At 34.8% G+C, this 24,590-nt stretch overlaps 1 protein-coding gene across 4 annotated transcripts in view; it reads right to left on the bottom strand.

The window, feature by feature from the left end:
• src (SRC proto-oncogene, non-receptor tyrosine kinase) overlaps positions 1-22,596 on the bottom strand; it is a 108,217-nt gene extending 85,621 nt beyond the window's left edge. For 3 of the 4 annotated variants that reach the window (XM_088651660.1, XM_087305235.1, XM_088651662.1), the window contains exon 1: positions 22,192-22,596. The gene's annotated coding sequence lies outside the window, so the exon portion shown is untranslated. 4 annotated transcript variants of the gene reach the window in all.
• Positions 22,597-24,590: the final 1,994 nt, after the last annotated feature.

Below are 24,590 nucleotides of genomic sequence, written 5' to 3'. Positions count from 1 at the left end.
GTGGGTCATCCCACCTGAGACTCATCGTGTGTGGTTTAAGGAGTCCGGCATTCTGTCTGGGAGAGCTTGATTAGCCGGACGTCTCTGCTCGGCGATTTTGATTTGTTTTAGTTTGTGTTTGGATCATGAGCTCAGTACATTTCCATACACATGCTTTTCACTACTGACTTTCACCTATACTGACTTTGATTGCTTTAAATACTTTTGTTAATTATATGTTTTGTTAATAAATCATTTCTCTTTTCAATTTACCTGGTCTGTATTGTCTCTCTAATGTTGCAACTTTGAGCCGGTTGTAACACTTGTAACACAGATTTCTTCATGTAAACAACATACCCACAATAAACCATCAAGATCCTGCTTGACAGCCATATTTATTACAGAAATAAAAACACAGGCATGTTGATGACATTTGAATTAAAAAAAAATCAATGCCAATAAAGAAAACATTGATTTCCAAGTTTGATTCTAAGTTGACTGCAAAAAAAAAAAAAAGCCAAAATACAGGCATTGCAGATATGGAAAATGGAAAATTATAATAACAATAAACAATTGAATACAAACAATTGTACTCATTGTAAATTTGTATTGCTGTGAGTTCAGAACATTAATTATAAAGCAGAAACTATTTTGCTTAGTCCTCCTTTACATTCAGTCAGTTGCTAAGACAGTCCAGTCTGTTGACATTATCGGGGGAAAATGAGGACCTTTTCTTTTGAATGACGTGAGCTCAGAGTGCAACGCAATCTCACGGCAATTCGTAACTTTTTGATTCAGTGGCCACAGACAATGACGTTTAGGCAGGTTTGTTGCTAAGAAACGCGCGTGTGCACACACAGACCAGGGCCTTGCACAGGGGGGTGGCCCGGGGGCAAGAGCCACTGCCCCTCTGCCCTTATTGGCTGAGGTACCCCTCTCAGGAGCCACTTGCTCTTCACTTTGCGATCACGTTGAGCACCTTCCCCTGTATGGGTCTGAGCTCTGTGCACGGGCTGACACAGACACACACACAGACAGACATACACAGACAGACACACACACACAAATCATGCACAAGTCAGGAGAGGGCAGCCGGAGCGACTCCCTTCATATTCAACACGCATGATCGCGTTCATCAAATTTGCTTAAACTAAGCGTTTAAAAGTATGGTTGTATTTTAAAAGGATTCAGACACAACAACGCGAAGCATACGCTTTCGTAGCGTTTAAGGAAGAAACACGTCAAACTTATTGACACATTTGAGGGCTCATGCTGAAAGGCATTGGAATGTGCTGTCTCTGACAGCTCGCAACTTCATCTTACACTTTCTGAGTACATTTACATGGACACCAATACTCTGATTTAATATGATTAAGATAATACTCTAATTAATAGTCTACCATGTAAGCAGCGATTTTTGATTATCTTAAAGGACCACCGAGTCACAAAATGCAGAGGTTTTTCTTTTCGTTCGCCATGCGGTATAAAATTCCATTAAAACAGAAATCGAAAGTTAAAAAGGAAACACCCAAAACTGCATGAAACTCTGGAGAGCCAGGTGATGCGTCATTAATTGTTTTGAACTGAAAATAGCCTTCAAAAAGTGCTTCCTTGGTCTTATCCATATTTCTTTGCACGTTAAACACACGTCAACCACAACAGGAAGTAAAAAAAAAAAAACTGCAACTGCGTTAATTGCTTAAATTGTTTTAACACGTTAAATATTTTAAATTAATCGCATGCATTAACGCACTAATTTTGACAGCACTAGTACTTACGCATCTGGAAATGGTGAAATCTGGATTTGTCGCTCGTCTTCTTTTAAAAACAACATAGTTCCAGCTCGTGTTTTATTAAGTTTAACAACAAAACATCAGTAAATATCGCTATTCCGCCTAACCTGCTACTGAGATGAAGTTGCTTTTATATTCACATTGGTTCATTTTTGAACAATGACAGGCTGTGACGCACTTCCTATATTTTGTAGCATGTAGGTATTAGTACGAGTTCAGTCGTATGAAGTTGTACGATTTTAAATAAGAGGCGTGGCATCCAACCCCACCCCTCAACTCAACCATCATTGGGTCATGAGCAAATCGTACTAAATTGTACGAATTAGATCGTACGAATTCACCTGTATTACCCACTAAATCAAAAAGTTACGAATTGCAGTGAGATTGTGTTGGAGATTTCTGTAATTTCACCCAGCCCTATAGACAGAGCTGTGTGTTCACAAATTACAGATTTCTACAGTCGTTTCACCCTTTCTTGTGTTTTCTCTCTCATGAAGGCGTGGAATGAAGAAACCACAGGCACAGATTAAAAATGGAGCATCGCTTTTATCCGGAGGCACATTACGAGAGATAAGCGTTACCTCTAAGTCTAAGCCCTTCTAAGGAAGAGAGAGTCTTTGATGTGGAACTGGCTGAAGACCCTCTTTGCATCCTCATGTTTCAAACTGTTTCCTCATTGAAGGGAGAATTTTGTGAACGCTGAAATTGACTTTTGCTAAGCACAGGTCAATGGCTGCTTATTTGCTTGGTTTGCCATAGAGAGATCATATGTTCCTGTGCAAGTTCTTTAGTGAAATTTGTACTCATTTTCCTGAAGTAATGTATAGCCATAAATTGTTTGCAACCACTTCCCTTAAAAAAAATTGTAAATCCAATGAATCATATTCAGTGTAGTATATACAGTACAACAGAGTTTAGTGAAAATGTAATCTAAATTTTATTATTTTTTTTACATAAATCCTGTCTTGTATGCATTTAAATGTGGACTTTTAATCTCTTTTTGGAGGTGCAAAAAACAAGTGCATACAGCATAAGAGCAACACCAGGAGAAGACAGTTTCTGTGTAAACTACCCCTTCAAATCCTCATTTTGAATATTCAGTTAATGTCATAATCAGTCACCAGAACCAATGACGATGAAGCTGGCGAGATCAATTGGCGATGAGATCAAAACAGAGATTTGAGAGCTCTACAGCAGCAGGAAAGATTATCTATTCAATTTCAGTCTGTTCAGACAGAAAGCAACAATATGACAGAGATGAACATGTCATGTGGTCTTTCTCAGATTTATTTCAGGAGTTTGACTCGTGCGATCCGCATCTAATCATACAAAAGAAAGCATCAAAAATATTGTTTGCTAATTGTAAAAAAAAAATTGATATCTAATATAGATTTTTTTGAATTCTTACATCTCTCTCTCTCTCTCTCTCTCTCTCTCTCTCTCTCTCTCTCTCTCTCTCTCTCTCTCTCTCTATATATATATATATATATATATATATATATATATATATATATATATACTGTATATAGATATAGATATAAATAGACATGTGTAGATATAGTGACTGTCATATTGGGGTGAAATAAACACACACAAATCTCTTTTTTTCAATTTAACAACATGAAAACGGTGGACCAATTTTGGCAACTTGATGTAGGAGTGCGGTCCCCCTGCCTACCGAACCAATTGACAGCTTCGTGTAGTAACATGTCCTGGTAGTCACGTGTATAATCATACCAACAAGACCAGACGTGCGCAAAGCAACCGGGAATAAAAGCTCTGTTCAGTTCTCTAGGATCATCAAACATTATCAAATGTGATCAAGAGTGAGTTTCACAAGTTTAAAATGTTTTAAAACAGTGCACCGGTGTAATGAAGAACAGCGATTTACTTTAGCTTTCTCATCGGCACAGCCGCGTGTCAGAACAATTATAAAGGAAGACGCTTCAATTCCGGTTTGTGGAAGTTAAATCAGGTTTAATTTGTACATTAACAACAGAGATCCATACAGCAATGGAGATTAAGCTGTATCCTGTCACATTTGCATGCAAAAAGAGTGCAAAGTTAAACGCGCTGTCTGTCTGTGTGTGTGTGTGTGTGTGTGTGGGTCTGGGTATCATCGATGCATTTCCACAACTAATACTCATTGGTAGAGTTCTTACTGTAGTATTTCTCACAAATGCTACGTGACATCTGCTACCTTTATGTCTGTTTGTTGTCTGACGCAGCCGAAAGGCACGTAGAAACAGTGGGCAGGGAGGACTAGCCTTAAAGGCGCAGTACGACAAAACAGCCCCCTGGTGGGAAAATGTATAAAAGAGAATCTTGTAAAAGGTATAATGAAAAACCTGATGGGTGTTTTGAGCTGAAACTTTACATACACATTCTGGAGACGCAAAACACTTATATTAAATCTCAAAAAAAGGGGTAAGCTAGGTGCCCTTTAATAAATGGCATAAAAATGTATTCAATCTGCAACCTCTTATAATTGAAGTGTAATAATATTTGACAAATTTGACAGTATTTGAAATCCTACAAACCGCAGCACAAGAGAGCTCTTTTAAACACAGTATATGTTCCCCATACGGGCAGATCTCTCAGCGGTTGAGGAATGTAGGCCGCATGAGGAGACGAGTCCTGACATCTCTGCATCTCTCACACACCCAAAGCGCAGGCTGAAGTCACACAGATGACCCCATAAGGCACACATTCCTCTATTTTACCACACTTGTTATCAGTCTCCACCTTTCTTTGAGTCAGGCAGGAAGGTCTGTATTGCTTACCTGCAGAAACCATGTAAGCCTGTTGTTGGTTTCACCAAGTTAAATTTAAGACTTTTTAAGACTTTTACAAGGCTAAATGCTAAGGATTTTTTCCAATGGCCCCAGAATTTATACTTGCCTTATCAGAAAAAAAAACACTTCAGTCATTTCTTAGCCACATATTGTAAATAATGCATCAAAAACATGTAAACCCTACACTGATAAAAAATAAATAAATTAATTAATTAATAAAATAAAAATACAATTAAAAAACTGTAATTTCCTGGCAGTGGTGGCGCCAGAAAATTGTTGTTAAAAAAAAAAAAAAAAACTCTGAATAAAAAAGTGTAGATAATCTGTAAAAAGAAAAAAAAAAAAAAGTAATTTCCTGACAGTTATTACTGGCATTTTACAGATTTTAACGGTAATTGTACAAGTTATTACTTTCATTTTACTAATTATTACTGCAATTACATAGATTATTACTGTCATTTTACAAATTTACAAATTATTACTGTAAATATATAATTTATTTATGTAATTATACAAATAATTAATGTGATTATATGCATAATTACTGCAATTATAAAGGTTATTACTGTAATTATACAGATTAATGTGATTATAAGAATAATTACTGTAATAATGTAGGTTATTAATGTAATTAATCTAAAAATGTATGTAATTATGCATGAAATTTCTAAATATTCCAAAAATATTCCACTTTTAAAATGCCTTTAAAATTGGAAAAAAAAAACTTTTAAGGATAACTGAAAAAAACTTAGGTACGAATAATTGCTGTTGTCATAAAACACTGTAAACATAACTATAAACTATAATATAGATGAACAAATATTTTAAGGATATGTAGGTTAAACTTCAAAACAAGACTTTACAGTAAATGGCTTTAGTTATTTTCATAGCGGACTTGAAGTCACTGGAAGTCTTTTATCCACTCTTGGAAAAAGTGTAAACAGTGGATTAACATTTAGCACATGATCCCTAATAAGATGTGCCAGTGCCATTATTAGTAACTTAAAAAAAAAGCTTTAAAAACTAAATTAAATGTTTGCAAAGCAATCTGTTCAGGTCAGTGTCCTCACAAAATATGGTCTAAAAATATAGGCAGAACTATAAACAAATGTTAATGTAGGAAATGCTATTTAACTACATTGGTAAATGTGAGCATCGGCCTGATTGTGTAGCTTTACATAGACATAGGAAATTAAGACACATTTAAAATGATGTTTTGGTAATCTTCAATCAAATTCTGAATATTTGCTTTCTCTCTGGAACAGCAGCTCTTCTTTAATGACACCAGTTTGACAAATGGAGCGAAATATGCTTAGCCACGCCCCTCAAACCGTTAGTTTGCCACAAGTAAAATATGAGTCAAGGAGTGCAAACAAAGCCCCACCCCTACTCAATACTTGATTTCTGTTTCAGTTGGAAACAAGTCATCAATATCAAATATTTATTAATTAATTAATTAATATTAAAATCAACATAAATTAATAATTATAATAAATTATATTATATATATATATATAATAATAATAAATTAATTAATAAATTAATAAATTAACAAATTAATAAATTAATAAATTAATAAATAAATAAATTAATTAATTAATTAATTTATTTATTTATTAATTTATTTATTTATGTTTTAATACCATATCGGCAGCATTGGCTATATTCATGGCAAAACTTTAGTATGCATTACAGAATTTACTATTGTACCTGCTTCTTAATAATCATGCTTTGTTAAAAAAAAAAAAAAAAACTACAAATAACAACCTCGCAGTTAAAAAAAGTCCTGTAAGATCTTTTAATTTGCTCTATCATACTGAAATTAAATAACTTCCAGTTCGCACAGACTTTAAAAGTTCTAAGCCTTGAAACAAACTAGTCCAATTTTATAAAACTTCCCTCTGCAATGCTTGCCAATTCTCACAGCAACTTCCCTAAATAGTGGATCTCACTTCAGGCCTGTGGGTGTCTGGTACACCAAATAACATGCTGTACACTCCACTTCCACATTAAAACAGTGTATTTAGATAGTATTTTCAAGAGACATGTATTCTCACATGAATGCAACGCTTTAGTATAACTCTTGCTCTAAATGATAGTGCACCATGTTAAATCAACATTTCTAAGTAGTGTTGTCACGATACTGGAATTTGATACCAATCCGTACTGAGATTTTAAAAACGTCCATTTCCTGTTAACATCTGAGCGCTGTTGAGCACCTTCCTAAACACTGCGAATTTGCCATTGTGTTCACATGCTCAACAAAAATGACTGTGACTGGCTATGAAGGTCATCAGTTCACTGAACCGAGTGTACAGATGCAGGGACACTGGAGCATTATAAAGCTGCGAAAATCTGTCAATTCATCAGCAGGTCCCTCGCATGTCAGCTTATAAACAGACTCCCTGATTTTCGTGGCTTTAAAACACTCCAGTGTCATTGCATTTATGCATTTGCCTGATTTTTTTACCAAGTTGTATACAAAGATTTGAATAGTTAATGCATCCCCTGGGATGGGCAATTGAACTCCTGATCTTCATCATGTTTGCACCATGCTCTGTTTAATAAGCTTTAATTACACTAAATGAGACACAAGTTGGGAATTCTGCAACTGAAGATTAAAAAAAAAATTATGGAGAAAAAAAATGAAATGGAGATACGGTTTTCTCATGATTTGACTAATTATTAATAGGATAGTATCTGATAATCATACTTAACTGGTCCATCAATGCTAGTTTTAAAACAACCAACAAAAACTTTTGTTACAAATTGGAAAATGGATAACTAACTTTAAAAAAAATCCCAATTAGTTGAAATTTTTGTTGTATTTTTACTCATTAAATATTCTGTAAACTAAATGTTCAATTACCAATTCAGTTTAATTTGCCGTTTTCTGCTTTTAAACCAAATCAAACAGAATTAGCATTAAAATTAGGGCTGAACAATATAGTTTGAGCTTCAATATTTCTAGGATTAGATCATTTATCAAAGATCAAGTATTTTTTTCATATTATTGTATAAAACTACACAATGATGACCATGTTATTTTACGCTTGATTGTTAAATTTTTGTTTTTGAATACTGTTAAGACTCCCCATAAAGCCATAAAGCACTGTTTATTTTACTTTTATTTTTCCTCTGTCGTATTTCTATATGCTTGTAATCTATTATATTTTATGCTGATGCACTGCATAGAAAAAGATTTGATCATCCCAGTCGGTCTAATTTCTTGAAATCTTTCCAAATAGAGCTATTCAAATCGTCTATTGAAATGATTTTCATATCACTATATATATTGCATCAAAACAAACATTACGATGTCAGATTTCATGCATCTCTATTTAAATGCATTTGTAATTTAATTTAACTAGTTTTAGCTGAGTTCTTCCACAGCCATACATTTACAAAAGCCATAGTTACTGAGAAAAACTGTCTGTTGTTATTAAACAGTGTCATAATTATGTCTTCTAAGAATTATTATCTTTTTATTTTTATTGTAATTATATTTTATTACTTTATATTTATTTATTTATTTATTTTGGTCAACTTTGCCAAGTGAATTACACAATTTTAATTCCTTACCACAATTATTCCATAGATTTTTACACCCATCTATTTTTTACATTAGTCCTTTGCCCTTACTTTTTTAAAACCTCGACAATACTTTCATTCATTTTCTTTCAGCTTAGTCCCTTTATTCATCAGGGGTCGCCACAGCGGATTTTACGCAGCAGATGCACTTCCAGCCACAAACCAGTACTGGGAAACATCCATACACACTCATTCACACACATACAATACAGCCAATTTAGTTTATTCAATTCACCAATAGCGCATGTGTTTGGACTGTGACTGGAGCACACAGAGGAAACCCACGCCAACATGGTGAGAACATGCAAACTCCACACAGAAATGCCAACTGGCCCAGCTAGGACTCAAACCAGCGACCTTTCCTGCTGTGAGGTGACAGTACTAACCACTGAGCCACCGTCTCGCCTAACTCAACAATACATCCCTCTCAAATTTTATTGCCCTTCCCTTATTTCTGATTTACGATCATTACCCCTGCTTTTTTCCTCTTTATTACTGTATAAGCCACATTTTCCTGAAGTGCTTTATAAATAAATGTGACTCGACTCGAATTTCGACACCATTCCCGAGTCGTCTATATCTGCCTCTTCATGTCTTCAGTGATTCTGAGTCACATTCTGCAAGCAAGTCAAAACACGAACCATCAGTATATAAAACCAACACTCAGAATCAGCTGATGGCGGATCATTCGTGGAAAAAACAGAAAAGGCTTCCACATTCTGCCACCTCTGAACTTCCACTGGAAATCAAGAGAGGAAATAGACGAGTAAAACAGAGAAGAAGCCTCAATAGCCGGCTGATGGTTCCTTGAATGTGCACCGAAATAACAGACAGAATAAATCAAGCCTGCAATTCAACAACCCATAGATGACCTGTGATTCACCTAAACACAGCAAACCTTGCCTATGAACTTCCACATGATTTGCATAAATATAAATATTCAAACGGCGCCAGAAAGAGAGCTTTAAACAATGACATTTAAAGGGGATTTCCAGCATGGTCACACACTCAGCATGTGATTCTGAGAGGTTTGGGTGATTTTTAGGTTTTTACATCCAAATGGCACTGAGCATTTTCCTAGAGCATTTTGGGAGGTAATGAGAAAACCTCTTTAAAATTCATGCACAAATTAATATTAAGTAGGCAGTGAACTGAGTGAACCTATAGCACTAACGTTTTCCCTTGAGTCTTCTGATCTCCTGGATGAAAACCTACAACATGATCTGAACATAAAACATCCCTCAAGCACACTAGGTTTTGCACATGCATGCACAATCGAGAATTTGTTTATTTTTAATTCTGAAAGACTACAAGAGCGCTCGGCAACCATGACAGTCAGAGAGATGACAGTGATGTCAAATGGCATCTTACAAGACAGATGCATTGATGAATATTAAGCGTCCAATTATCAGGACTATTCGTTTTCCTTCAGTCCCTTTATTGATGAGGGGTCACCACAGCAGAATGAACCGCCAACTTATCCAGCATATGTTTTACACAGCGGATGCCCTTTCAGCCGCAACCCTTTACTGGAAAACAGCCATACACTCTCGCATTCTCACTAATAAACTACAGACAATTTAGTTTATTCAATTCACCTATAGCACATGGGTTTGAATCGGAGCACCCGGAGGAAACCCAAGCCAACACACGACCTTCTTGCTCTGATGCTGTGCAACCACCCATTATCAGGACTATAATAAAGATTAATAACTGGAAAGAAAACAAAAAAAAACATTAATTTAATATATCAAACACTGAAAAAAAAATGTTGTAGGCAATTTTTACTTGTAAATTGCAAGTCATTTTTTATGGTGATGCACAATATACTGCCAGCCATTTTGATAATAAATTATCACCTTAGAAACTTTTAAAAATTAGTGTAATATATATTACACATTATATATAATGAAAAAAATAAATTTATTTTATATTATTTATTATTTATTTATAGACAATATTATTAGCCCTCCTTTGAAATAACATTTTCAGATATTAAAAAAAGAAATGTTCTCTTAAAACAGAATTAAAATTTCTCTTAATAAAATAATTAAACATTATTTTCTGATAATGATTTCATGGTAATTTGTGTACTTATCCTTATTTATTTATGACTGGATTAAACAAATACCATGGGGGTCAGGTAGTTGAAATGGCTGGCTACAAAAACTTAATTCACTATGAATTAATTAATTATTCGTAAATAATGAATTCAAGGCTGCCTTCAATGACGATGTCATCGTCCATCGCGATGTTTCACATTAGACATCGTATAATGCCAAATCAGTCGACATCGCCCAACCCTATTGCAAGTATTAGATCAGGGTTTTTTTTTTCCAAGTAAGTCTATTCTTAGGATGTACAAAGGGTTCAACATCTGTTCCTGAAAGTAAATCTCCAGTAATGCTGATTGAACTTTTTTTATATATATAAAAAGACTTGATGTACTAATTCATTGCTGAAGCTATTTAATATGCAGAATATACAGATCATAAAGTTCATGAATGTATAACAGATGGAAATGTATCTCAGATGTGGACATTATGTGGAGTGATGAGGTCGATCCAATAATTAATCAATTTATACAACAATTAAAGTAAAACATTTTATAATCTTAATTTTTTTTGTGATTTTGAAAATAAATTTCAAGAATATACCAGCAATCATGTATGTTTCTTTTTTTTTTTTTTTTTTTGTATTTTATGTCGACAATGTTCAGGAAGCACAACTGTTCTGACCTGATGTCCACTGAAATGGACAACAATGTTTATTATTATAATTGTACATTCATCCTTCACACCACTGTCCAATTAAATTAAATCAAATCTTAAATAAACAAACAGTTCTAACCTCCCAAACATCCATACTAATGTAACAATTAAATGCTTAACCCAAACATTAGCTTGACCCAAAATTCTTTTTTTTTTTTTTTTTTTAGATGAAATGTCTCAAAACATCTATATTTTTTCAGCCTTTAATAAACTGCATTCTTATATTATTTAGAGATCGCACCATGCCCGTTTAACACTCAACTGAGTGGCACTTCATAACCATACAGGCCTACTAAATAATAAAAACATCCCATCCATCCTGGTTTTCCTGTCACAAAGCGAAAGGAGAGAACAGAGGGAGGATTGAAACGAGACGTGAAGCATCTGTGGTCGTGTTCGTCGGGTTCACAGGAAGTGGCCCTGAACTCGGGCTGGACACAGTAGCGCTGTGTTCCCCTGGACGTACCACCAATTCAAATGGCATCAGATGTGGACAGATGGGTCCACTGTGGGGAGAGTTCAGAGGGGTCATGCACTTCAAACCCCCGTCCTGTGTGTCTGAGTCTCGGACACAGTGGGTGATGATAATTAATGAAGTTAAAGGGACAGTTAATCCCAAAATTCTGTCAATTTACTGACCTTTCACTTCTTCAAAACCTGTTTGAGATTTTATTGAACACAAAAGAAGATATTTTGAAGAATGCTAGAAACTAGGAACCACTCACTTCAATAGTTTTTGTTTTCTTCCTTTTGTTGAACATAAAAGAAGATATTTTTAATAAAAAATCTGTAACCAAAGACTTGCGTATCAAGTGGACTGGAGACTCTTATGTCTTACCAAAAAAGTTTTTGTTTTTTACCCAGACATTTAAAAAGAATATAATAAGCATGATACAGGGATACCGTAAAACCGTGATATTTTTATCCAAGGTTATCATACCGTCAGAATCTTATAGCGGCCCATGCCTAGTGTGCAATCAGGGAGAAAACTGGAACTGGTGTGTGTGTGAGGTGCATGATGGGATTTGTAGTTTATATCAGTAGCAGATTTGTAGTTTTCCAGTCATCTGCAACTGCTAGATCGCTGGTGATCATGACAGTAATCAAGTACTGCTACTGTAGTTGAAGACAAAACTGAGACAGTTGAGGAAAATGATTAACGAGCATCTTGTATCACAAAATATTTGAAATAGACGATGAATGATGAATGAAAATGACTTTTGTAGGCCATTTATAATGTATATAATATCAATGAATAATAAAAATACCGTTGCACATGATCTCATCACTTGTTTGGAATTTATTAAACTCAATACTAAACACTGAAAATAAAGTAATTAAATGACAGTAAAATACTGTAAAAATTGGCAAACTATAAAATTAAAATGTGACAATTTTATTTTAACATTGCGGTAAGGCTATTTTACTGTAAAAATGAAATTGCGGTAAAACACATTTACAGGTAAGCTACTGTAAAGGGGCAGTTGCGGTAACAACAGTGCTGCCAGTAAGTAACGCAAAAATACAATAAAATGTCTAACAGTGTTTGTACACACACAGATCAATGCCTTTTTCAGCTTCATAAACAACTGCTGGGACTTCACATTCTGAACACAACACACAACACACTATAATTGAAGTCTAAAAGTATCTCAGAAAGCACCATATAAAAAATCCCCCAATATTAAAGCAGAAAAAAAGCCATTTACGAATTTATGCAACCGTGCTTAAGCGCTAATAGCAACTAATTAATCGCATAACTGGGACAGAGCAACAGAACCCGAAGAGGCAGCTACATGCAACAACAGAAGTTAGCCGTCTGCTGCATTAAAAATTTAACAAGATCTGTGGGTGGCCGCAGCAAATCTCTGCTGTATTGTCCAAACCCAGAGAGGCCGATAGCGTGACCATTAAAAATGCAAACTTCAGTGCCAATCACACGAACGCAGTGCTTGTTAAATCACGTGTGAAGTACTCAACGCCGTGAGGGTCTATTGAGTTCTCACAGCCACAGTTTACACACACATAAAAGAGAAGGTGATTGAATTAACTGTGAACCATCGAGAAAAAAAAAAGAACAGTTTTATTTTGTGTACTGAGATTATTTTTCAAGTGTTTTTCATTACAATTAAGCACAATCTAATCAAAAAGCACATTTAAATTAGTTATTTTTTGGAAAGGCAGAGCAGCAAATATTGCAACTATGAATAAATACATAGGGAGACATGGGAAATATGCTTAACTGCTATGAAAAATATGTTGATTTTTATTCTATACTTTGCATTTAGTGTATTTACATAATAGCAAAGCAAAATTTTCTGAAATTTTACTTGTTTATTGAAAAAAAAATCCACTGCATTTATTTAGAGTAATGCACTGATTTAAAACGTGATCATGTTAGATCAGCAATCATATATAGATTTTAATTTAGTCTATATTGTCACATGATCATTCATAAATTATTAATATAATATGCTGATTTGCTTATTTAGGTGTATGGCTTTGATTTTCTGACAGCTTCGGTATAAACATTTCTCTTATTTACATAATATATCACACATATATCATTCATTCATTTTCCTTCAGCTTACTCCCTGATTCTCAGAGGTCGCCACAATGGAATGAACTGCCAACTATTCCAGCATATGTTTTACATGGCGGTGCCTTTCTGGCCACACCCCAGTACTGGGAAACCCCCATACACTTTCACTTTCACTTTCACACACACTCATAGACTACAGCCATTATTACATAATATATATACACATATCATTCATTCATTCATTTTCCTTCGGCTTAGTCCCTGATTTTCAGAGGTCGCCACAGTGGAATGAACCGCCAACTATTCCAGCATATGTTTTACGGGGTGGATGCCCTTCCAGTGCAACCCAACACTGGGAAACACCCATACACTCTCACATTCACACACTACAGCCAATTTAGTTCATCCAACTCACCTATAGCGCATGTCTTGCCAAGTGGATCAGTCGGGACTCGCACCAGCAACCTTCATGCTGTGAGGCAGTGCTAACCACCAATTCATCACATCCAAACAAAAGGTTTGTTTTGACATAATACGTGTGTGCACTGTGAATATATATTACATGTATATTTAAATACACACGTGTATATTTGAGAAAATGTTTATTTATATTTAGATTTAAAATATATATGTATATGATACAACCTAATTTTTCATTTAAATATCTTTGTAACAAAACTGTTTTGAATAGTTTTGTTTCCATGTACGTGTGTGTGTGTGTGTATCACATTTACACAATAAATATATATAATACAGCTCTGGTTTTCCCACATAGTCCAAGGACAATTGGGTAGGCTAAAATTGTTTGTAGTGTATGGGTGTTTCCCAGTGATGGGTTGCAGCTGAAAGGGTATCCGCGGCATAACACATATGCTGGATAAGTTAGCGGGTCATTCCACTGTGGCGACCCCAGATTAATAAAGGGACTAAGCCGAAAAGAGAATGAATAAATGAATGATACACGAATATACAGCAGAAAAAAAAGGTATAGAACACGTTACTATTGTTCTCGGAAAACCTATTTCTAAAGGTGTCGTTCACTTGAAATTTCCCCGGATGTTGGTAACAACCAAAGAAATCCATATATGCAAAGAAAACAAAACAAATTAGTTTAAAAATGAAGTTATGTGGGATAAAATAAAATGACGCGAAAAAATTTAATGAAGCAAGGAAGGTGTAAAAAAGGCAGTGAAAGCCCAGACAGCACCTGAAATCTCTCAGTAGTTCCTCAGTAACCCTCTGACCTTCTTCATTGTAAATTAATATTAGCTGCTTTAGCCCAACATCTACATTAGCAGGATGATGAAGAAGTAACCGGAGTGGACATTTTTAGCAAGACAATGATCCAAAACACAGCCAAGGATACCCTCAAATGCTTTCAGAGAAAGAAAATAAAGCTGTAGAATGGCCCAGGCAATAAAAAAAACAAAATAAAGCACAGATTTGATAGGTGAGACCCACAGAACCATCAAGATTTTTACACTCTGTTGAATTTATATTTAAAACAAGAGTAAGACAGTAATGAATCCTACAGTATTACTGTCTTACTTGGTACCTCGAGTGCTCTAATTTATTCAAGCCGTTTCCCACAATTTCAGTCTGAGGGCGTTCTCGGTTGTCCTCCGTGCCTCTCATGATCCCTCGTTCACATAATAGTGTTTCAAAAGATGAAGCCACTTTTTATTGCATGCCAATGCTCGAAAGCCAGTCAACAGAAACAAGCGCGTCATTCATAACGGAGCCCAAAGCCCAGTGTATCACTCTTCACAGACAGAGGGTCCCAGTGAAGGGAGGACAAAGGCCCCACTGCATCGGCACGTTACCAATTAACAGGAATTTTGCCTTAAAGAGCTGCTTTTCCAGTGATCTCATTTGAAGCCGACTTAAACTTCCACAGCTTTCACTGAAAAGCCATTCACAGAATTCCGAAAGGCATTAAGGCCACTTGATGGGGCTCCAGGCCCCTTCATGGGTGCTCCGAGCACGTCTAATTAAGAGCATCGGTCCCTCCTCATGAAAGCATCCATAAGGACCATCTATAGCCACAGGCAAAGCAGAGAAACAACAGATGAAGACGGGATGCATTAGCTAATTGCTCTAAATCACTATGGTATAAACAGCTCACAGTAATAAACACTAGAAAAACAGATTAAGGGAACAACTTAAAGTTATCAGACGTGAACTCATTATGGAGTTGCAGCATGAGCACTTCTGAGGTTTCTAAAATGCATTGCACACTGTAAAAAAAAATATTAGAAGTTTTCTGTATTTATTGATTCATCTTTCTATTTATTGTTTTCCCCCATTTTATTTATGCTTTTGAATGGCATTATGGGACTTTGATCTTTTCTTCTGACAACTTTTAACCTTGAAAAGTCCCTTTGTTAAACTCATTCATTCATTCATTTTCTTGTCGGCTTAGTCCTTTTATTAATCTGGGGTAGCCACAGCGGAATGAACCGCCAACTTATCCAGCACATTTTTACGCAGCGGATGCCCTTCCAGCCCCAACCCATCTCTGGGAAAACTTTATTAAACTGTAGAGTTTAATTTAACACCAAAAGTCGAAAGAGCAAAGATCAACATCCCAAAATGAAATTCACAACCACAAATAAATAAAAAAAATCAAAATACGGAAACTGTTATTTACAGATATTTTTTCACAGTGTTGATATGATTTAAATACCAGTTTGCAGGCATTAAAAAGTAGCTCGTATTATAAACTGTGAATGATTGTAGATGCAGTACATTCACCAGGGTGTCTTTCTTTGTCCCCTCCATTCACTAACTCTCTCCCACTGCCTCAAGGGACAGTAAAGTGTTCATTATACACACATTTCAGGATTGCACTTGTATTATCAGCCAGCAGTGTGCAGAAACTAGCACCAAGAACAAAAAACCGCACTGTAACAATTGTAATCCCCCTTTCCGAACAAAACAATCAATCTATAGGTGTGGAAGCGCCCTAAATGATGACAGAATTTGGGTGAACTTTCCCTTTAGAGCATAAATGGACTATTATGAACACATTTACCCAAGTTGTGAACCCTGCGTTGTTTTCAGAGGTTTCTGTATTGCTTTGAAAAAATGCAGTACATTTGTTGCTGCCGCTCAACAACGGCAGCTGTCACAGCTGCTAGACGTCAAGACAAACACTTGGTAGGCTACACTGTCCCATTTGACAACACTCGCGTTGCCCTTTTTTGGACTTTGAAGGTGTTCATGTCATTAAAGGAAAGCAAACTAATTTACAAACTTGGAAATACTGCTTATTTGTATTTTTATATTAAACCCATCTTTTTTTTCAGACTAGTGCATACGACAAGCAAACTTGACTGGATATTTGAACAATGCTTAATTAAAAATATTAGTAAGACATTAAAATTTTGGTCCATTAATGAATGTATTTACTAACATGTACAAACAATGAACAATACATTTATTACGGTATTTGTTCTTCTTTGTTAAATGTCTAATTAAAATGAAGCAGTTCATTGTTAGTTCATGTGACTCACAGTACAGTAACTAATGTTAACAAACATAACTTTGGATTTTAATGCATAAGTAAATAATAAACTGTAATTAATGAATGCTATACAGGATTTATACTTAAAAATTATAGCAAAATAGTTATAGCAAAACATCCATCACTGTTTGTGCTATGATTGATTCCTTAAATTCCTTAATAATTAAAAACATAATAATGAAATAAAAAAATAAAATAAAATAGGACTGTAACATTTATTAAAATAAAATAGGACTGTGATATTTAATAAAATAAAATAAAATGAAACAAAATTATATTAAATAAAACAAAGTATAATAAAATAATAGGGCTTTAGTATTTATCTGGTGGATGAGAATAAAATAAAATAAAACTTTAATATTAACCATGGTGGATGAAAATTAAATTAAATTAAATTAAATTAAATTAAATTAAATTAAATTAAATTAAATTAAATTAAATTAAATAAAAAATAAATAAATTAAATTAAATTAAATAAGACTTTAATATTAACCTGGTGGATGAATAATAATAATAATAATTAATAAATAAAATAAAACTTTAATATTAACCTGGAAAAAAATGTAAGAAATAATAAATAAAATAAAATAAAATAAATATTGTAAAAATTGTTTTTAAAAATAAATAAATAAATAAACTAATTTTAATATTGACCTAGTGGATACAAATAAAATAAAATAAAACAAAATGGGGCTTTATTATTTACCTGTTGGATGAAAAAAAAATTTAATCAAATGAGACTTTAATATTAACCTGGTGGATAAAAATTTAAAAAATTATAAATAAAATAAAATAAAATAATATATTGTAAAAAATAAATAAATAAATAAACAAATAAATAAAATAGGATTTTAATATTGACCTGGTGGATAAAATAGGGCTAGTTGGTGGATGTAAATAAAATAAAACAAAATAAAATAAGCAGTACACACAGTATGGCAAACATTGTAAAATACACAGCATTTGTTTTGTTTTTTAGCTTCACAATCGGTTGGTTGTCTGGTGTGTCAACAAAATATTAACCTTCTTATCTAAGCCAATTATCTAATTTAAAATAAAAAAAAACTAATTAAATAACAATATAACGTTTTTAAAATGTATTCAAGTTGTAAACTCAAACATGGATTCAGTGTTGAGACTGCAGATTTTTTTTTTCTAAAGTGTTTACATTTTACTGCGAATCCGCTCTGCTAAAGCCAAAGCTTAACATTGACATTGAGACTCTGGCAAACACTCAACTGGCAAGGTGCCCGCAATAGCCAGGATCTACAAAACAGAACTGGAACTTATTAAAATTAAACACAAGTCAACAAAGCAAAAATCCAAAGTTAAACCCCAAATATGGCTGCTATACCAACCTCAAAGAACATCCCTTGCTTAATTTCTCCCATAAAATAATTTATTTCTCCCTTAATAGTTCAAGTGAGGTCAAAGGTGAATGATACCATCCAGCGCTTCACATACTCAAAACCGGGTCGATTTTTTTAGCACAAACCACGCTCCCACTTTCACTTACCTAAGTGCATTTTGTTATGAAAAACGAGGAGGCTGAGAAAACGAAACGCTCTGAGGACAGCAAGTGTGGGCGAGTCTTTCTACCATGATGAGACGTGGTAAACTTGCAAATTATAGCTTGGTTTTATGCTCAAAGTCCCCTGATATGATTTCTAAGGCAGTAAACCCATGATTTACAGTAGAGCAGTTCTGTACAGGGATTGCATCCCGTTACTGTAGAGCCTCCTAAACATACATTGAGAAAAAAAAAATCTGGAAACTAGTAGTTTTCTATATTTTGCGATTCATGTTTTTATTTTATTTTATTTTTTCCCTGTTTATTTATGGTCTTGAATTGCATTATGTGATTGTTTTACAACTTGTAACCTGAAGAGTTGATTATGTAAGTGATGCATTGTTGTACAGTTGAAATCAGAATTTTTAGCCCTTTTTGAATTTTTTTTCCTTTTTTGAATATTTCCCAAATGATGTCGAACAGAGCAAGGAAATTTTCACAGTATGTCTGATAATATTTTTTCTTCTATAGAAAGCCTTATTTGTCTTACTTCGGCTAGAATAAAAGCAGTTTTTAATTTTTTAAACACCATTTTAAGGACAAATTTATTAGCCCCTTTAAGCTATTTTTTCCCGAACAAACCATCATTATACAATAACTTCCCTAATTACCCTAACCTGCCTAGTTAACCTAGTTAACCCTTTAAATGTCACTTCAAACTGTAGACAAGTGTCTTGAAAAATATCTAGCACATTATTTACTGTCATCATGGCAAAGATAAAATAAATCAGTTAATAGAGATGAGTTATTAGAACTATTATGTTAAGAAATGTGTTGGAAAAATATTTTCTCAGTGAAAAAGAAATTGGGGAAAAAAAATAAACGGGGCTAATAATTCAGGGGGGTCTGAATAATTCAGCAGACTTCAACTGTATATTACAGTACAAAAACCTTGTAATAAGCTGTCAGTACATTTTCTGCTGTTTTACAGACTTACTCATATATATTTAAAGGAGATATATAGAATAGATTATTTCAAACTATTAAAATGTCAATAAAAGTCACTTTGTTAAACTGTGGAGTTGAATTTTCAACATCAAAAGCCGACAGAGCAGAGATCAACATCTCATATTGCAATTCACAGCTGTAAATAAGCACTTGTGAATCAGAAAATACACAAACTGTTAATTTACATGATGTGTACTGTAAAGAAATGCAAGGTATGTCTGAGCAAACAGCACTATATGAAATGGAAAGCATGCTGAGACTGGAGGGCATCAAAATAATGTATGATATATCTACATGCCCTGTATCAGAAACCCAAAAATGACCAACCCAATCTGAGAAGTAGAGGTGGTGATTTTGTATGAATTTGTAAAATGAATTATACAGGTGTAAAGGTGCAGCCTTAAACCTAACCTTTAGTAGGGTGTAAACACATAAATATGTATCATATACAGTCAAGCCCAAAATTATTCACACCCATGGCAAATTCAGACTTAAAGTTACTTTTATTCAAGTAGCAAATATTTGGGGGATCGGAAATGACACAGGCTTCTCGCAAAAGATAAGACGATGCTCTAGAGGCCTCATTGTTGGAAAAAAAAAATTCCTCAGCTTTTATGTACATTTGAAAAAAGATTTTAAGTCTGAATTTGTCAGAGGTGAGAAAAGTTTGGGCTTGACTGTATATAAGGAGACAGAATTACTAGCCCTCTTCAAATAATTCCCAGGTGCTGCTTAATGGAATTTTTTTTTCTATAACCTGTTTTCATTCATTCCTTTTCCTTTGGCTAAGTCCCTTATTTATCAGAAGTCACCACAGTGGAATGAACCGCCAACTATTCCAGCATGTTTTACGCAGCGGAGGCCCTTCCAGCAACCCAGTACTGGGAAACACCGACACACACACACACACACACACACACACAGACACACGCGCACACACGCACAAACGCCAGTTTAGCTCATCCAAATCATCTATAGCGCATGTCTTTGGACTTCGGAGGAAACCCACACAAACACTGGGAGAACATGCAAACTCTAATCAGAAATGCCAACGACTGAGCCACTGTGCCACCCTGTAATAGTTTTATAAGACTATTTCTAATAACCAATTTCTTTTGTGTTTGCCACGATGACAATATATAATGGTTTACTAGTTATTTTGCAAGATAATAGTAGTCTGTAGACCTTTCAAATTATTTTATTGACAAAATCTTTTATTTCAGCCATACTAAAATAAATAAGAAAAAATAGTATTACAGTGCAAAATAAACATTGTTCAGTTAAATATCACTTTAATTTCACAGGAGGGCCACAAGTTTTGCATTCAACAACTTTACGTTTCATACAATTGGTATGAATCATACAGAAATCAGCCAATATTTAAGCAAAGTGTGAAATGGTCAGAAACTGCTGTGTGCTGATTCAAGTAGATTACATTGAATATGACCAAAAATAGGAATAAAACATTCATGCCTCATGGCAAACTCAATATTTAGAGATTTGAGTCATCTTGAGTGGGAGAACCATAATCCCAACAACCGCCAACAAAACTGGCAAGAACTTCATTTCAGTTCACTGAAGACATTCGTTGGCTGACTGCCGACTACAAGAAGTGAGATAGATGGATAGATAGATAGATAGATAGATAGATAGATAGATAGATAGATAGATAGATAGATAGATAGATAGATAGATAGATAGATAGATAGATAGATAGATAGATAGATAGATAGATAGATAGAAAGAAAGAAACTTTAAATGGGTATACAGTCTCAAACCTTGCTATATTTATTAAAATCCAGATAAAACTTTAGATGGATGGATGGATGGATGGATGGATGGATGGATGGATGGATGGATGGATGGATGGATAAAAACTTAAAATGGGTGTACAGTCTCAAAACCAGTAAGATGCTGATCAAACAATGCATTTAAGATAGATAGATAGATAGATAGATAGATAGATAGATAGATAGATAGATAGATAGATAGATAGATAGATAGATAGATAGATAGATAGATAGATAGATTCATTAGATAACGGTTGCGCAGATTTATAAAAATACAGCTAAGATACTTTGGTTTGTGAAAATGTTGAGTTCATGCTGTAATCTCAGTCGTGTAATCTTGGCAGATCTGAGTAGTGTTAAGATCTGCTATACTGTATGCCAGACACGTGAAATAGCTGGCGTCTTTTCCTCATCTTATTCAATCTCAATACCGTCTATAAGAACGACAGAATAGTACATATTTTTTCTGTCCTACAGGGAGATCTAGACCAGGTGTGACGTAGAGAGAAAAAAAGACAAATCCAGACTAGTCCTTGACAGCACTTCGGGTAGTTTTAGTCACATGCTCTCCACAATATAGTCGTTTCTCGGTTATAATCCCACAAATAAATCATTAATCATACAATCAGTGTGTTATTGAACTACAAAATATCACGACCGTTTGTTGTTGTTGAGACACAAATCTCACGGTCCATTTATACCGGTGGAATCGGAAGCGAAAAAAATACCCGGATTTATAAACACGGTGAGCAAATATTAAACACGAACCTTCATTTTAAACAAAACACTACAGCCGTTATTATTCAATGTGCCTAAAATCTTCTCTATTTCAATCTCAACGCGACAAAACAAAAACACAGCTTAAATAAGGGGAATTCGTACTCACCTCGTCGAAAACCACACGAAATGTGGCGTGAATAAAATCCCTTTGTTTTTCTGGCTGACCTTTGGTTGACTGTTTTCTGTCTATGAATGAACGAGGCTCAGCTTTCCATGGTCAATAATGTTGACCGCTTCTGATACACGGAATGAAACGGAGAGCGCGAGCGCGGTCAGTGCGCGTTCATGACGGGGGTTTGCCTGAGAAAGCGCACAGCTGCACGAGTCATCTTCTGATAACAACCGGACGCCGGTAACAATTAATATAAATAAATCCAGCGTCACGATTAAAAGCGAGCGGTATAGCAGCAGTTTCTCAATGTGTCCCTGAGAACCAGCAGCAGCAGCACACGGCAGAAGGGAGTCAAACCCTGGAGATGATAGAAAACTGGTAAGACAGCGTCGGGAGGGCAGGGCGCTTTGACGTGACACTGTTTTTACTACATTACACTTGACTAGCAGGGACAAGCCTACAGAAGGAGAGAGCGAGAAAGAGAAACCCCATTAGTAATACCCCAACCCCCCCCCCCCCCCCCCCCCATAAAACGTTCAACATTAATTCAGTTAATCATTAATGTAATGTATTAATTTAATGTATAAATTCCATGTTTACTACTTGACTATAGCAGAGACAAGCCTGCAGAAGGAGAGAGGCTGAAAAAGCTTTATATTTCACTGAAAATCAAGAAGTTATAACATTATTTAATCACTACAAACAGAATAAATAAAAAAAAAACGTGTAACGCGGGGGCGCAGTAGGTAGTGCTGTCGCCTCACAGCAAGAAGGTCGCTGGTTCGAACCTTGGCTGTGTCAGTGTGGAGTTTGCATGTTCTTCCCATGTTTACGTGGGTTTCCTTAGGGTGCTCCCCGCAAGTGCAAAAATTGTCCGTAGAGTGTGTGTGTGTGTGTGTGTGTGTGAATGAGAGTGTATGGATGTTTCCCAGTGATGGGTTGCAGCTGGAAGGCAGGTTCATTCCGCTGTGGTGACCCCAGATTAATAAAGGGACTAAGCCAAAAAGAAAATGAGTGAATGAATATAAAAACCTTCATCAACAATGACACATAAAAACCTCATTAATATTACCTCCAACTAGCCCTAAAACACTCACTAGTAATTAATTTAATGTAAAAATTCCAAGTTTTTACTACATTATACTTGACTAGCAGAGACAGGCCTGTAGAAAAAGAGAGAGGTTGAATATAGTATTTTTTAATTAGTACAAATAGAATAATAAAAACCCTTCATTATCAATGACACATAAAATACTCATTAATAATACTTCAAATTACACCCCAAATTACACTTCTTTACTACATTACACTTGACTAGCAGAGACAAGTCTGCAGAAGGAGAGAGAGGTTAAAAAAAAGACTTAATTTTTTACATTAAGGGCGGGCCTTTCAGAGAAACTAGGAAACATGACAGTCGTTTTCATGTTAGCTGAGTAGCTGTGTATAATCAAAGTGAGATATATGAAAAAATAACACAATTTTCTTTAAGTGAAACATTAGCACACATTGCTTTGCATCTTATAAACACAACCAAGCCTTAAAATTACATTCTGGACCACCCCTTTAAATCCAGATTTAATCTCATCAGTACAACTAGAATAAAAAACTATAACCTTCATCAATGACACATAAAAACCTCATTAATAATACCCCAAATTACGTTTTTACTGTGTTAGACTTGACTAGCAGAGACAAGCCTGCAGAAGGAGACATAAAAACCTTGTTAATAATACTCTAAATCCCCCCAAAACACTCAACATTAATTCATTTAATGTCAAAATTCCATGTTTTACTGTTACACTTGACTAGCAGAGACTAGCGTGCAGAAGGACAAAGAAGTTGAAGGTTTATTTTTTAAACATAAAATCCAGAATTTATGACATTATCTTTTTACAATAAATTCTGAATTTAAAACATCATCACTGATACAAATGGTTTTAAAAAATCTAAACACTTCATCATCAATGACACATAAAAACCTCATTAATAATACCCCAGATTCCCCTCAAAATTATGTTTTTACTGTGTTAGACTTGACTAGCAGAGAAAAGCCTGCAGAAGTAGAGAGAGAGAGAGAGAGAGAGACAAAAACCTTGTTAATAATACCCCAAATTCCCCCTAAAATGCTCAACGTTAATTCATTTGATGTCAAAAATTCCATGTTTTTGCTACATTACACTTGACTAGCAGAGACAAGCCTGCAGAAAGAGAAAGAGGTTGAAAAAAGCTTTATTTTTTTAACATTCATTCATCAATTTTCATGTCGGCTTAGTCCCTTTATTAATCCGGGGTCGCCACAGTGGAATGAACCGCCAACTTATCCAAAATGTTTTAAAGCAGGGGATGCCCTTCCAGCTGCAACCGAGCTCTGGGAAACATCCACACACACTCGT

This window comes from Danio rerio, chromosome 23, assembly GCF_052040795.2.
Source record: "Danio rerio strain M-AB ecotype USA chromosome 23, GRCz13ab, whole genome shotgun sequence".
NCBI classification, from domain to species: Eukaryota; Metazoa; Chordata; class Actinopteri; order Cypriniformes; family Danionidae; genus Danio; species Danio rerio.
Note: the sequence above shows the minus strand (reverse complement) of the source record. Positions and strands in the feature narration are given on the sequence as shown.